Here is a 13,362-nt window from a genome sequence, read left to right as displayed (position 1 = left end):
ATGATTTTTGGAGCTGGCCTGTACTGAACTTTCAATCGCACAGTTATTGTACCTGGGCGGGGGTGCCTAGAGGTAGGTGGACCAAGCTCCTATTAAGTCTTTGAAGAACTATGTGCTGACCTGTCAGAAACACATCCGGCCCAGGTGCATTTGTGTCAATGTTGGAGGTTTACACGCTTAGATACAACGGGTATCTGACACATGCATTTATGCTTTCTTGATCATGGCTTAGGTGCATGGAGACAGTATAAGTGCGTATGTGTATTGCAGTCTCTAATAGTATATTATCAGAGGAACAGACAGCCATGGGGGAACTTCATTTTGTGACTGGGTCTGATTTGTTTGTGGTGCAGTGTTTAAGAACCACCACTGTGAAAATACCTTATCTGCATCCATAGAAAAGTGAGTACCATAACTCATGAACACATATCTTTTCCAGACATTATGTGGAAATACCCAGTTGTGCTGCAGTGAAATTTCTCTGTGTCTCCATTATACATTTTCCCATCCTGTTCTCCATTGTACATTTTTCTGTTTTGAATATTGATGTCATGTAACACCATTTCAGGTTTTAATATATGATATGTTTCTTTTAACAGGAATTCTGGGTTCGTCCTGTGAGGACGAATATTTTGGAAGTGGTGTATTTTTACATAATATATAACATTTATTTTGGTCTAGAATAATTATGACCTTTTTACTTTGTTTGGTGACCAGGGTGTTAGTCACTAGTGTTGGTTGGTCTAGAATCATTAATCTGAATGTATGTGAATCAGAATTCCCTCTATTGATGTTTTCCATTTATAGGGGGTGAAATTCACTCCATTTCATGACCGTAGTTTTTGCTGAATTACTTTCTTTAGATTTGCAAAAAAGTCTAGTTTTGTACCTCCGTGTTTAATTCCAGTAGGCCTTTGTTTGAAGATGGATTCAGTAAGAGAAGTCGACAAGGGAGAAGGAATTTGCTGACCCAGGGATGAGCCACCGCTACCAGAGAATCTTAGGAAAGTAAGATGATTGATTCTGTTTTTAAAACAGATACAAAGAATAACCCTATTTCACCTGATTCACTGAGTCCAGATTCTGTCCGTTTTTGGACTTAATCAACTAAAATTCCCCTTGCAACATATATGAAAATATATTATTTCAGCAAGTGAATAGAGATATTAAAGGACGTTTGTAGCTTTCTGATTGTATATGAATCACGTGTGATGTGATAAATAGTATATATATATATATATATATATATATATATATATATATATATATATATATATATATATATATATATATATATATGTATATATATATATATATATATATATATTTTTTTTTTTTTTTTTTTTTTTTATTTTTTTTTTTTTTAAGATTCTCACCTGGCCTGCTTACTGTTTTCCTTGTTCAGGGGTCCAATCTGGGGTCTATCTCTTGAACAGGGGGGCTTACTGGTACACTTGAAAAAAATCTTACTGCAATTGCTAGGTCAGGCAGGAAACGTAGTAGAAAAATACATTTGGGCTGAGGGCCATACTTCATCAAGGGGCTTGCAGTTAAACACTTACTGTAGGTGTATGTTAAACGGAATATATTTATAATTAAACACATCAGTCAGAAGAATGGTAAATGGAATATATTTACAATTAAACACATCAATCAGAAGAATGGGGAATGATAGGCAGATCCAACAGGGGCTGCCATGTGGTTAGTTATGCTATTATTGTTAAAAATTTGAATAGTCTATGATTAATCCACTTGAAAGGGATACTGAAGAATTGATTGCAGTTGCCTTTTCACTGCAAGAAGCACAAGACAAGTCGATGTTTCCACAGCCAATGTACCGTCTGCAATTTGACAATGCCAGTGGTTACACAAGGATAATTATAACGATCTTAGGCAAATCGAGGGTTGCACAGAAGGTGCCAAGATAACTCGATTCTGGTATGATATACTCGCATTAAAATTCACACTGAGCTAAGTGAGTCAGGTCTTTGTGATTACTCGCACTTCAGAAAAGGAAATGAGAGTGCAGTTGGAGATTAAAGATACGTGACTGTTGAAAAAAACCTCTAGTCAGGATGTTACCTTATAACGGAGCAATGGAGGGGCCTTGTCGAGCTTCACCAGTTCTGGAGGGATGAGTTTAATGGGTTTAATGGGAAAATGCACTGGTAATGTGACTGGGTGGTCGAAAGGTGACCATGTGGAGGGGTCAGCTCAATAAAGGGACCATGTTAGGGGGTAGTGTGTTGATCTGCTGACAGGATGTTCTGAGAGCGATGACCGCTGTTTCTCGCCTTATATGACCTCAGGGGCTTCTTTTCTTGCTCCTACCACTGTCGTTACAAGAATGGCGGTCGTGCCCTCGTTTTCTATGTTGGGATCTTTCCCAAATCCTGGTGACTTCTGGCACCCCATGTTTGCCAGTTTTTATGGGGAACTCAACCTTTCTGGCGGATTTTCGTCAGGCTTCATCTCCATTCGCCTTTTATCTGAAAAGAGGTAATTCAAGCAGTCACCAGGTCTTTAGAAAAGATAAAGAGATGCACTAAAAGGGAAGCATGGAGAGAAACTTACATAGGGGCTGACTCTCTCACTCCCTTCCTCAGTTAGGTCTTAGTATGAAATTACGTTATTTTTGGATGCAGGGCAGTTTGGAGGTTTGGGTTTGATTTCAGAAGTGTTTTTCACACACACATATATATATATATATATATATATATATATATATATATATATATATATATATATATATACATATATATATATATATATATATATATATATATATATATATATATATAAAATGACATTTTTATCACACCATGATCTATATACAATCATGAAGCTACAAATGTCAATATCAAATCCACGCTGCCTCAGGAATATCCCCGATGGGGAATTATCACCGAAGGGTACTTTATAAGTGATAAATGGACGGGATAGCTCAGTGGTAACATCGACTGGAGTTGCTGGATACGCATCTGTGTCATGGGATCGAGACTCGACAGTGCCCGTCCATTTATCACTTATAAATTCCCCTTCGGTGATAATTCCCCATCGGGGATATTCCCGAGGCAGCGTAGATTTGATATTAAGCGACATTTGTATATATATATATATATGTGTGTGTGTGTGTGTGTGTGTGTGTGTGTGTGTGTGTGTGTGTGTGTGTGTGTGCGCGCCTGTATGTGTAACCCATGGCCGGGGGTTGATTGAAAGACTTGGTGAGGCACTGGAATTTGCTCGAGCCTCGAGGAGATTCTTTACAGTGGAAAAAAAAGTAATTCAAACAATTCTTCGTAATGGCAGCATTGACTCTTCCAGGACTTCACACTTCCCTATTACCGTTGGAATCCGCCGAGACTCGGGGTCGACTGGGTAGTGGCAATCAGGTGATTTGTACTCTAACCCCCTGATTGACTGTTGACTCTTGTCATCCGCGTTTTATAGGATTTTGTCCGAATTTTAAGGGAGACGTTTATTTTCTCTTCGGGGCCTATCGATAATTTGGCGTCGTTGTTTCGAATGAACCAACTCCAAAAGTGGGCTGTGTTATTAATCGTCATTATACATTATTCATTTTTTAATGTGAGGCTTAACTTAGTATTCTTGATCATAACATCATTTAAATACGTGAACACAAGCCTAACTCGGGTTAATTCAGAGGATCACGTTTATCAAAAAGCTTTTAACCTCCGTTCTTGGTACCTCAGCCAGATGCTGCACATAATGTATGAATAGTCACTGGCATAGACTCAGATCATGTTTATATCTCTTATAGTGAATCCATCACGAGGGGTCAAAAGTTGAAAGGGTAAACTAAGTAAAAACAAATTACTACTTTTCTCCATGTCTGTATCCATTGCCTGCACTATATGAGCATGACATTACCTAAACTCGTTACATTAGCCATTACACTAGTTCAGATCCATATATATATATATATATATATATATATATATATATATATATATATATATATATACATATATTATATATATATATATATATATATATATATATATATATATATATATATATATATATATATAGTGTGTATATATATATATATATATATATATATATATATATATATATATATATATATATATATATATTATTGTATCAAAAAACCTACAACTTTGTTTTTACTTACCCCTGAGATCCGACTGGCAAGAGTTTCCTTCACCGAGTCGGCCTTGACAAAAGAAATTTCTCCCATGGCAACTGGAAAGAATCCTTCTCTCTCTCTCTCTCTCTCTCTCTCTCTCTCTCTCTCTCTCTCTCTCTCTCTCTCTCTCTCTCTCTCTCTCTAAACTATTGTGTGGAAATTAAACCCTACATACAAAAATAGTTTATTCTGTAAAACTAACAGACAACAAGGTAAAAACATGGTAAGTAAGAAAAGGAAATGCTAAAAACCACAAAAGGAATGTAGCCTAAATGATAAATGAATATCACCCCAACAAAACACCTTAGTTAACTTGAGAATCATGGACGGGATTCTTGCCCACTTCATTCTTTCCCCAATATGTCTCTATGTAAATGTAAGTCCTTAAGTCTTTGTTCCTTTGAGACGACCATTTCTCATTATGGCTATATCACATGCATTTCTGTGCAGATGTGTGTCCACCCTAATTAACCATTTTTCCGCTGAAACATTCTGCCAAAGAAAGGGACCATCTTTGTTAAAAATCAAAGTACACCCATATCATCAACACACAGCAGCTCATCATGTAAATGTTAGACAAGGGTAAAGAACACCAATTAACATAATCAGGGCCTTAAAGGTTAGTAATTTCCTAAGTTCTACTCACTCTCTAGCAAATGGGAATTCCAATTTCCTGCACGTCCAACACGTCCTTCCAGATTGCCTTATCACAAAAGAGACAGCACACTTTCACAAACCTCTTCACATCGAGCATTTTCGTAGCACACAAATGGATTCACGTTTCCATTTCACACCCAGAAATCTGATTAGAACCAGACCAAAAAATTCCATGGAAACTTCCATCTTTGGACACGTCACTGTATCTGCGTGCTCTCTGAACAGTGTTCAGTCAGTGGTGATCAATTGCTGAATCCCAAAGGTGACTGTATGCTGAGTGCTGAATTAACAAACATGTATCCTCATTTGTGAGATTTGTTAAACATTGCAAAAGACCGTATGTCGCTGTAAGGTTTAGACTTTTTTTAGAACAATCATTTGCAGGTTGTTCCCTTGTTGTGGGTGTTGTCTCCTTACCTGGTGGTGTTTTTTTTTTTTTTATGTATGTGTGAAGTTGACTTCTGTTGCCTCTGTGTTGACTGCAGCAGTCAGGTTTGTTATGGCAGTGAGTCAGGTCTCAGCAGTATAGCAGCAAGGAGTCCTTATTTTTGCAGCAGGTATCATTTTACCTGTTGGCTGTGGTAGCATAGGATGGTTGGATGACTAAAGCATAGTCATCTGTGGAATTGGTTCCTGTTTGACAGCAGATTTGCTGTCTCGACGTTTCTGCCATGATCATCTGTATGTTGGATGTGTTCCTGTTAGCAGTCACTGGCTGCTTCGTTGATATCACGGAGTTCATCTGAGTATTTTCATCCTCATCGACAGCTGGGTCTGTCTCAACGTCTCTACGGAGATGGTCTTTTTTTATTGTGCTACCCTGAGTTAACAGTGTGTCTTATTTTATGCTGCGTGTTGATTATTATTATTTATGCTGCTTTATTTGTTATACCTCTTTGGTATTATTTATGCTGCTTGAATGTTATTCATGCGGCTTGATTATTGTTAATTATGTTGTATGGTCTGCTTCTGCATTATTGTTTATGCTGCCAGTTTTTTTATTTGTGATGTAACTGTTTGGTTATTTATGATGTAGCTAAAGAGTTTGTTGATTTGTACTTTATTGTTGACTTGTGTTGAAGTAATGATTACTCTGTTTGTTCATTCTTATTGGTGGTTTTCGCAAAGTAAGTCAGTTTTAGTTACATTTGTTTTTGATTCTTTTGACTGACTGTTTATTGATTAATTTATCATAAGGAATGTTTATGTGATTTGTTTAATGCCAAACCTCGACTAATTTGTACATCATGCATATAACTTATTATAATAAATTAGTTTTAAGGTGCTTCAATGGTTTTGTTACGCTCCTCCCTCCGTGGGCAATAGATACATGTTCTTCTATACTGTTAATAAACAGATATTCGAAGAAGAAAGGGGCAACAAATGATAACTCTTATAAATAAAAATAGGTGATATGGCAAAGGAATCTTCACGTTCTCTCCTGAGGAGCTCGCACCTGACAGTTGTCGAAAGGCACACCACCCTCAGTTTTACCGAGGGCGTGTGTTAATGATACCATTATACACGAAAATAGTAAGTAAACTTTTTGAAACGTGTTAGTTTTTAGAAATAATGATCATTTTAATATCAAGATTTGTAGAAAAAACACATCTACAGTTCTGGGTTCTACAGTAACTTTTTTTAGATATTGCTTTTTTTAAAGTTTAAGCTAAAATTATTACCGACCCTGTTATAGGGGGCCTTTAATCTAAACTCGAATTGGATCTCTTTTCATGGTGAAATAACGTCTTCAAAAATATTTTGTTGACAACCGCAAATGCACCATCTTTCCCTTTAGACACGTTAACACATTTTCAATCGGTGATTTTATTCCAAAATTCACTGTTTCTACTGTCTCTAAATTGCCTCTTTGTCAGTCTTCCACTGATGCATAAAGCTTCTCTTTGTAATTATTGATACAAAATCATCTGCCTTCATATTCTGGCTCTTAATAAAAATCTGATACCGAGAAGCATTCTGACTATTTACATATGAAGGAAGATGAAGAAGTCCTTTAATGAACTCTGGTGTAGTAGATAACTTAATTGCCCCAGTTGTGACCCTGAAACACGTAGGTTACACAAGGGTTCTGAGGGTGAGGACAGATTTTTTTGTCGCGGTGCTACTAGCAATAGGACAGAGGTCAAAGTATCGAACCTGAATTCTCTAGTATACGAGGTCATGTAAATAAACGTAAACATAAAATAGAATATGATGATTTTGAAAGATTTGGTAGACCCTGGAGCTGGTGAACTTTTAACATTTCTTGAATCCACAGTTATTGAACAGATTGTTCCCCAACCAAATTTCCAGTCGTCTTTCACTCCGCTACACCTGTCGTGAATTTTCATGGACCCTAAAATGCCTATTTCCTCGGGAATCTATCGGTGTGCCTCCTATTCTTGTACTTCAGTGTACATTTATTAATTTTTATCACTATTTGTAACTGTACTGTTTTGTTTTGTCGGAGCCATTTTATTTTGAATAGATTCTGTTTGCCCTTTTAGCCTTGAAAATGGGTCCATTGTGGACCAGAAACGCAGGTGGATTGAAATAAAGAAAAAGGATTACTATATATATATATATATATATATATATATATATATATATATATATATATATATATATATATATATATATATATATATATATATATATATATAGGTACACGTCATAATCCATTTTCTTATTTCAATCCACCTACATTTCTGGTCCACAACTGACCCATTTTCAAGGCTAAAAGGGCAAACAAAATAGATTTAGCATCAAATTACCACCCAAACATTCTGGGACATTTCTAGAATCTTTTGAAAGTATGTTTTAAACTATGTAAGTCATCAGATGACTGACAATGACATGTAGCTTCAAACATATCTTAACAGATTCTAGAAATGTTCCTAAATCTTTGGATGGTAATTTGGTGCTAAATCTAATTTACAGTCACAAGCAAAAAAAAAGTGATGAAATCACAAAAGGTAGTAAAGCCCAGCCACTAGAGACAGATATGGAGGTCAGGGAATACAATGGAAGGGGTAGGGCGTAGGGCTTTACTCTGCAACCTGATAAATTATGATGAAACTGAAGAGTAGAAGTAAGAGTCTTTTCTCAGTCAGTATAGAAAACGAGTGCCATTATAATACGCATATTGAAAAGGCTTGGGTTTGGGCGAACCACCATGTGATGATGTTCCAAAAGCACTGTTGAACAAAAGGTGGGTAGCGAACCTTGTATTAACTGAGTTACCTACAAGGTGTCAAAATGTTGAGGACGAACCGTAACCACGTTAAGCACTCTGTCTCTGACCCGGCCACCATGGTTTTTGCCTGAATTTATATACATTATTTAACGAAGATGAAGCTAAAGAAGATGGTGGCAATCAACAGCAACAGCCGGAGGAAGTTCGAAGGACCTCCCATATTATTCTCGGCGACAAAGAAGAAAAAGAAAAACCAAAAAAAGGTCCCGTCCACACACTGCGTAACGTGCAAAAACCGAAAACGGAGGGCGAACGGAGCCTGCTCGCCCACAAAGAAGCGTTTTTGTTGCGTTTATATTCGATCCCACTCATCTGAGTGGATACATTTTAAGCTTATCGTAGGCTGTTGGTACGTCTGTCGGCAATTGTATGGACGACGTCAGAGACCTCTCACCAAGACCAACATGGTGTGGACAGAGACAAGACGCTGCAGTTGATCAGTTGTCTATCTTTCAAAACCGATAAAGGGTCAGATGCGTTGCCAAAGAGAGGCTGAGAAGAAAATAAAATCTTATTGCACATTAATATATGGCATGGTAGGAAATGTAATCAAATAAATAAGAATACACATATAAATACATTATATATATTATTTATATACATTAAAAGACTGTGTTGATGCAACTTTTCAGTTAATTTGTATAACTTAGAGGTCGCTGTAAGTCACAAATTTTAATTTTTGCAAACAATTTTGATCAAAGTGGCGCCCATACCATGACTGCGTTAATGTCAAGTTATTTAAACAAATACATAATTAGAAAAATTTACCTAGTATTTCATAATTCTCTTTACCTTTGTAATCAATGCATCACAAACTTCTGGAACAATGAGACCTTGTTTGGAAATCTTGAACGTATTTCAAAGGGTGGTGTATGAGTCTCCTGTGACCAAAAATCGTAGTGTCACAGCAAGGCGGTCTTTGGCTATTGATTACCGATATTTTGTGTCATGCTTACTGATTTTATCATTTGCAGCAAGTTTCTTGAGATCCTAAGTTTTCGATTCCAGTCCTTTTTCTTTGCTTATCAGAGTTTGGTATAATAACGACCTTGTCCATGCTCTACGTTTTCTTCTTCTGACGGGCAAAAACAACAAATGATGCAGCTGCCAGCAAAGCAAAGACGACATGTCTGCCACTTCTGGAGACATGGTGTTATTTAGGTTTTCAACATTGACAGATATCCCCCGTTTCAGGAGATTTGTATCCGGATGTCTCCTACTGTGTCCCCACAATGTTTCCATTTGGTCTCAAGAACATGTCACTGGTGTGGACGCACCCCGTACTCTATTCTCCTCAAGAGCAACAGCCAGAGGAAGTTCGATATTATTCTCGACGGCAAAGAAAAAAAAATAAGAATAACCAAAAATAAATCCAAAAAGTGCTACCTACAGAGAAGCATTGTGTTTATATTTCCGCTTATCTGAGTGGATAAATTTGCTATATGTCTTCAAACTTCGTTGAAGACGAGTGTCTGTCTCTTCAGGTATGAGTTATTGCGGGCACAGCTGATTGAGAAAAGACTCCTGCTTCTAATTTTCGCTTTCATCACAATTTATCAGGTTACGGAGTAAAGTTATCTGTCTCTAGTGGCTGGACTTTTGTGATTTCTCTTTTTGCCTGATTCCAGTCCTTTTTGCAATGGCAACGCCAATCGAAGAAAATGTTAACAAAGGAATAAGGGTTATTTAGGTTTTAGATATCGTTTGCTAAGACCTATGTGGTTCCGTGGTTATGGTCAGCTCTGTTCGGTTGCTGCATAATTATACGATATATATATATATGTACTGTATATGTATATATATGTTATATATAATGTATATATATATATATACATAAAATAATATATAATCCTCGGACGAATCGGTAGAGTTCTCGGCTAGCACTCTGCTAGGCCCGAGTTCGAGTCTCCGGCCGGAATGCTCGGTATAATTCCACAGTAAGCTGTAGCCCGTTGATAGGTAACCAAGTGGTTCTTAGCCACGTAAAATAAGTCTAATCCTTCAGGCCAGCCCTAGGGTAGCTGTTAATCAGCTCAGTGGTCTAAACTAGGGTATACTATATATATATATATATATATATATATATATATATATATATATATATATATATATATATATATACACACACACACACACACACACACGTGTGTGTGAAAACTTCTTTCCAACTGTTGAGGCTCTTTGTTTAGGGTAGACCAACGATTGCGAAAACCAAAACCACGAAGGTAGATTCAATTTGTGTGATGATTTTTAGTTAAGATAACTGACAGTAAGTCAGCCAGCTTCTCCTAACAGCACTTGCTATTCACATTAAGAAAATTGGTCTCTTCTAATATTGTGAGCAGTCAGTACCTGAGCATCAGGAAACTTGAATTTTGGTGGCTAATTTGAATGGGCCACTGTAATTTTAAAATATCATTATTTCAAAAAACAAACCCCGAAAGGCACCCCTTCAGAATATGAGCTTTCAGAAAAACTATGTATCACGGCTGTATCTTTAACCATTATTTCTCCACAGATATGTTAGGTCCGTCAACCTACCACATCCCTTGAAGGGCCAAACGGATTTCAATTAAATTTGGCACGATTAGAGACCTTAGTGGGAAACCTCTAAAGCCAAAGTTCCATCCCAATCAGTTGAATATATCCAGAGTTACAAAAGACCAAAGTCAGGGTTTTTGTGTACTCTGGGTGGCTGGGCTTTACTAACCGCCAACTACCATGGCGGTTGATACCAATACGGAGTGGCTACTAATACTGGCCTCTACAATATGCTGCAAATTCTGATGCGTACAGTTCTTGCTAATTAATAGCAAGCCAGTATATGAGCAATAATAGCAAATCAGCGCATGAGCAATAATAGCAAATCAGCGCATGAGCAATAATAGCAAATCAGTGCATGATCAGTAATAGCAAATAAGCACATGAGCACTAATAGCAAATCAGCACATGAGCAGTAAGCATGAGCAATAATAGCAAATCAGCGCAAGAGCAATAATAGCAAATCTGTGCATGAGCAATAATAGCAAATCTGTGCATGAGCAATAATAGCAAATCAGTGCTTGAGCAATAACAGCAAATCAGTGCATGAGCAATAATAGGAAATCTGTGCATGAGCAGTAATAGCAAATCTGTGCATGATAATAGCAAATCAGTGCATTCAGTGCATGAGCAATAATAGCAAATCTGTGCATGAGCAGTAATAGCAAATCTGTGCATGGGCAATAATAGCAAATCTGTGCATGAGCAATAATAGCAAATCTGTGCATGAGCAATAATAACAAATCAGTGCATGAGCAATAAAAGCAAATCTGTGCATGAGCAATAATAGCAAATCTGTGCATGGGCAGTAATAGCAGATCAGCACATAAGCATAATAGTAAATCAGCACATGAGTAATAATAGCAAATCGGCACATGAGCAATGATAGCAAATCAGTGCATCAGCAATAATAACAGATCAGTGCATGAGCACTAATAGCAAATCAGTGGATGAACAATAACAGCAAAACAGTGCATGAGCAATAATAGCAAATCAGCGCATCAACAATAATAGCAAATCAGCACATAAGCAATAATAGCAAATCAGCGCATGAGCAGCAATAAGAAATCAGCACATGAACAATGATAAAAAATCAGTGCGTGAGCAGTAATAGCAAATCAGTGAATGAGAACTATCAGCAAATTAGCACATGAACAATAATAGCAAATCAGTGCGTGAACACTAATAGCAAATCAGTGCATGAGCAATAATAGCAAATCAGCGCATGAGCAATAATTGCAAATCAGTGCGTGAGCACTAATAGCAAATCAGGGCATCAGCAATAATGGCAAATCAGCACATGAGCAATAATAGCAAATCAGTGCATAAGCAATAATAGCAAATCAGTGCATGAGCACTAATAGCAAATCAGCACATGAGTAATAATAGCAAATCAGTGCATAAGCAATAATAGCAAATCAGCATATGAGCAACAGTAGTAAATCAGTGCATGAGCAGTAATAGTAAATCAGTGCATGAGCAATAATAGCATATCCGACCCCATTTCGTTGCTAGAGGTGTACAGATCTTTATGTCCGTACCATATTGAGGTTACGTAACTTAGGACTGCAAAGTTCATCCTCGTCAATTGTCTCACATGTTCCCGGCGAAGCTAATCCTTGACCTCGACTTAAAAAAGGCGTTGCTGCGGGTCCTGGGCATTTCGCACTATTCGCCTTGGAAAAATGCTTCATTGATAACAAAACATGAGTCAATAAATGTTGTGCAAAATGCTAAGCCATTCAGATGTGCACTGAATTTTTCTCTGTGTAATCTGGAATTCCCAGTGTTCTCAGATCTTGTAAAATGAATGTGAGTAATCATATGATGAAGACCTTATTCCAGCCTTAGAACTCGGCACTCAGGGCACCACAAAAGCTTCATAGACAAAAAGAGAGAGAGAGAATCGGTGCCGCAACACCAAGAAAATATATGCAACAGCCAATAATGGGGATGAAATTCCCTCACCTCTAATCACTTATGACATCTAAACCTATTTGATTGTACCTTGTGATTTTTTTGCAGAATTATCTCGACATCAATGTCCTTTTATCATACCGTATACTCAAGACTGCCTCGACAAATTGATAAGAACATAATGACTCATATTACGCTAAAAATAGTCATATCTTTTTCAATTTTACAAAAATAACTTACTTGAACTGGAAACTTCGGTAATATTAAAGACATCTCGGTCATAGAGCCAAAGCAATCAGTGATCTTCAGCTTGTGAGAAAGTAAATCTTTCTTAAATGCCATTTTCGCATGCGCTATAATGCGCGCAGGATCCAGAAAAGAACTTTTCTGGATCCTGAATGCACGAAACGTGTTGTATATATAACACTGGCGTCTCCTCTGCAAAAATTCCCAATCTGTTCTTCGTAAACTGCCCTGAAATCTTTATCTTTTTCACGGCCTTCTAAAGTAAATTCTTACTTTGTTTCCTTTAGCTGTAACTGCTTCTGCTCATTACCAGGCCTTTTTTTATGAGAAGAGCTCTCTTCGTTGTGTGATTCCCTACTCTTCAGGACAGCGTTTTATTTGCCTCTCTGCAAGTAATGCACAATCTTCCTCATTACTATTTCAATGGCACTGTGTCAAGATCGCGTTTGGTTTTATACTTGTTCGAGGTTTCCTTGAACCTTACGTTTACTTGGTCAAAGGTTCTTACGTTTGAATGATTAAATCACACGTTAACCTTAGACTACGTTTGTTACCATGACACCGGTAAATTCTT

The 13,362-nt window shown here is 37.2% G+C and overlaps 1 long non-coding RNA gene across 1 annotated transcript; it reads right to left on the bottom strand.

The window, feature by feature from the left end:
• Nucleotides 1-1,562: 1,562 nt before the first annotated feature.
• LOC136828317 (uncharacterized) lies at nucleotides 1,563-2,678 on the bottom strand. The gene is made up of 2 exons (XR_010850000.1): nucleotides 2,083-2,678; nucleotides 1,563-1,841 (listed from the first exon to the last, which is right to left on the bottom strand). It is a non-coding gene; the product is annotated as an uncharacterized lncRNA (long non-coding RNA).
• Nucleotides 2,679-13,362: the final 10,684 nt, after the last annotated feature.

This window comes from Macrobrachium rosenbergii, chromosome 3, assembly GCF_040412425.1.
Source record: "Macrobrachium rosenbergii isolate ZJJX-2024 chromosome 3, ASM4041242v1, whole genome shotgun sequence".
NCBI classification, from domain to species: Eukaryota; Metazoa; Arthropoda; class Malacostraca; order Decapoda; family Palaemonidae; genus Macrobrachium; species Macrobrachium rosenbergii.
This window is presented reverse-complemented; position numbering and strand designations above follow the sequence as displayed.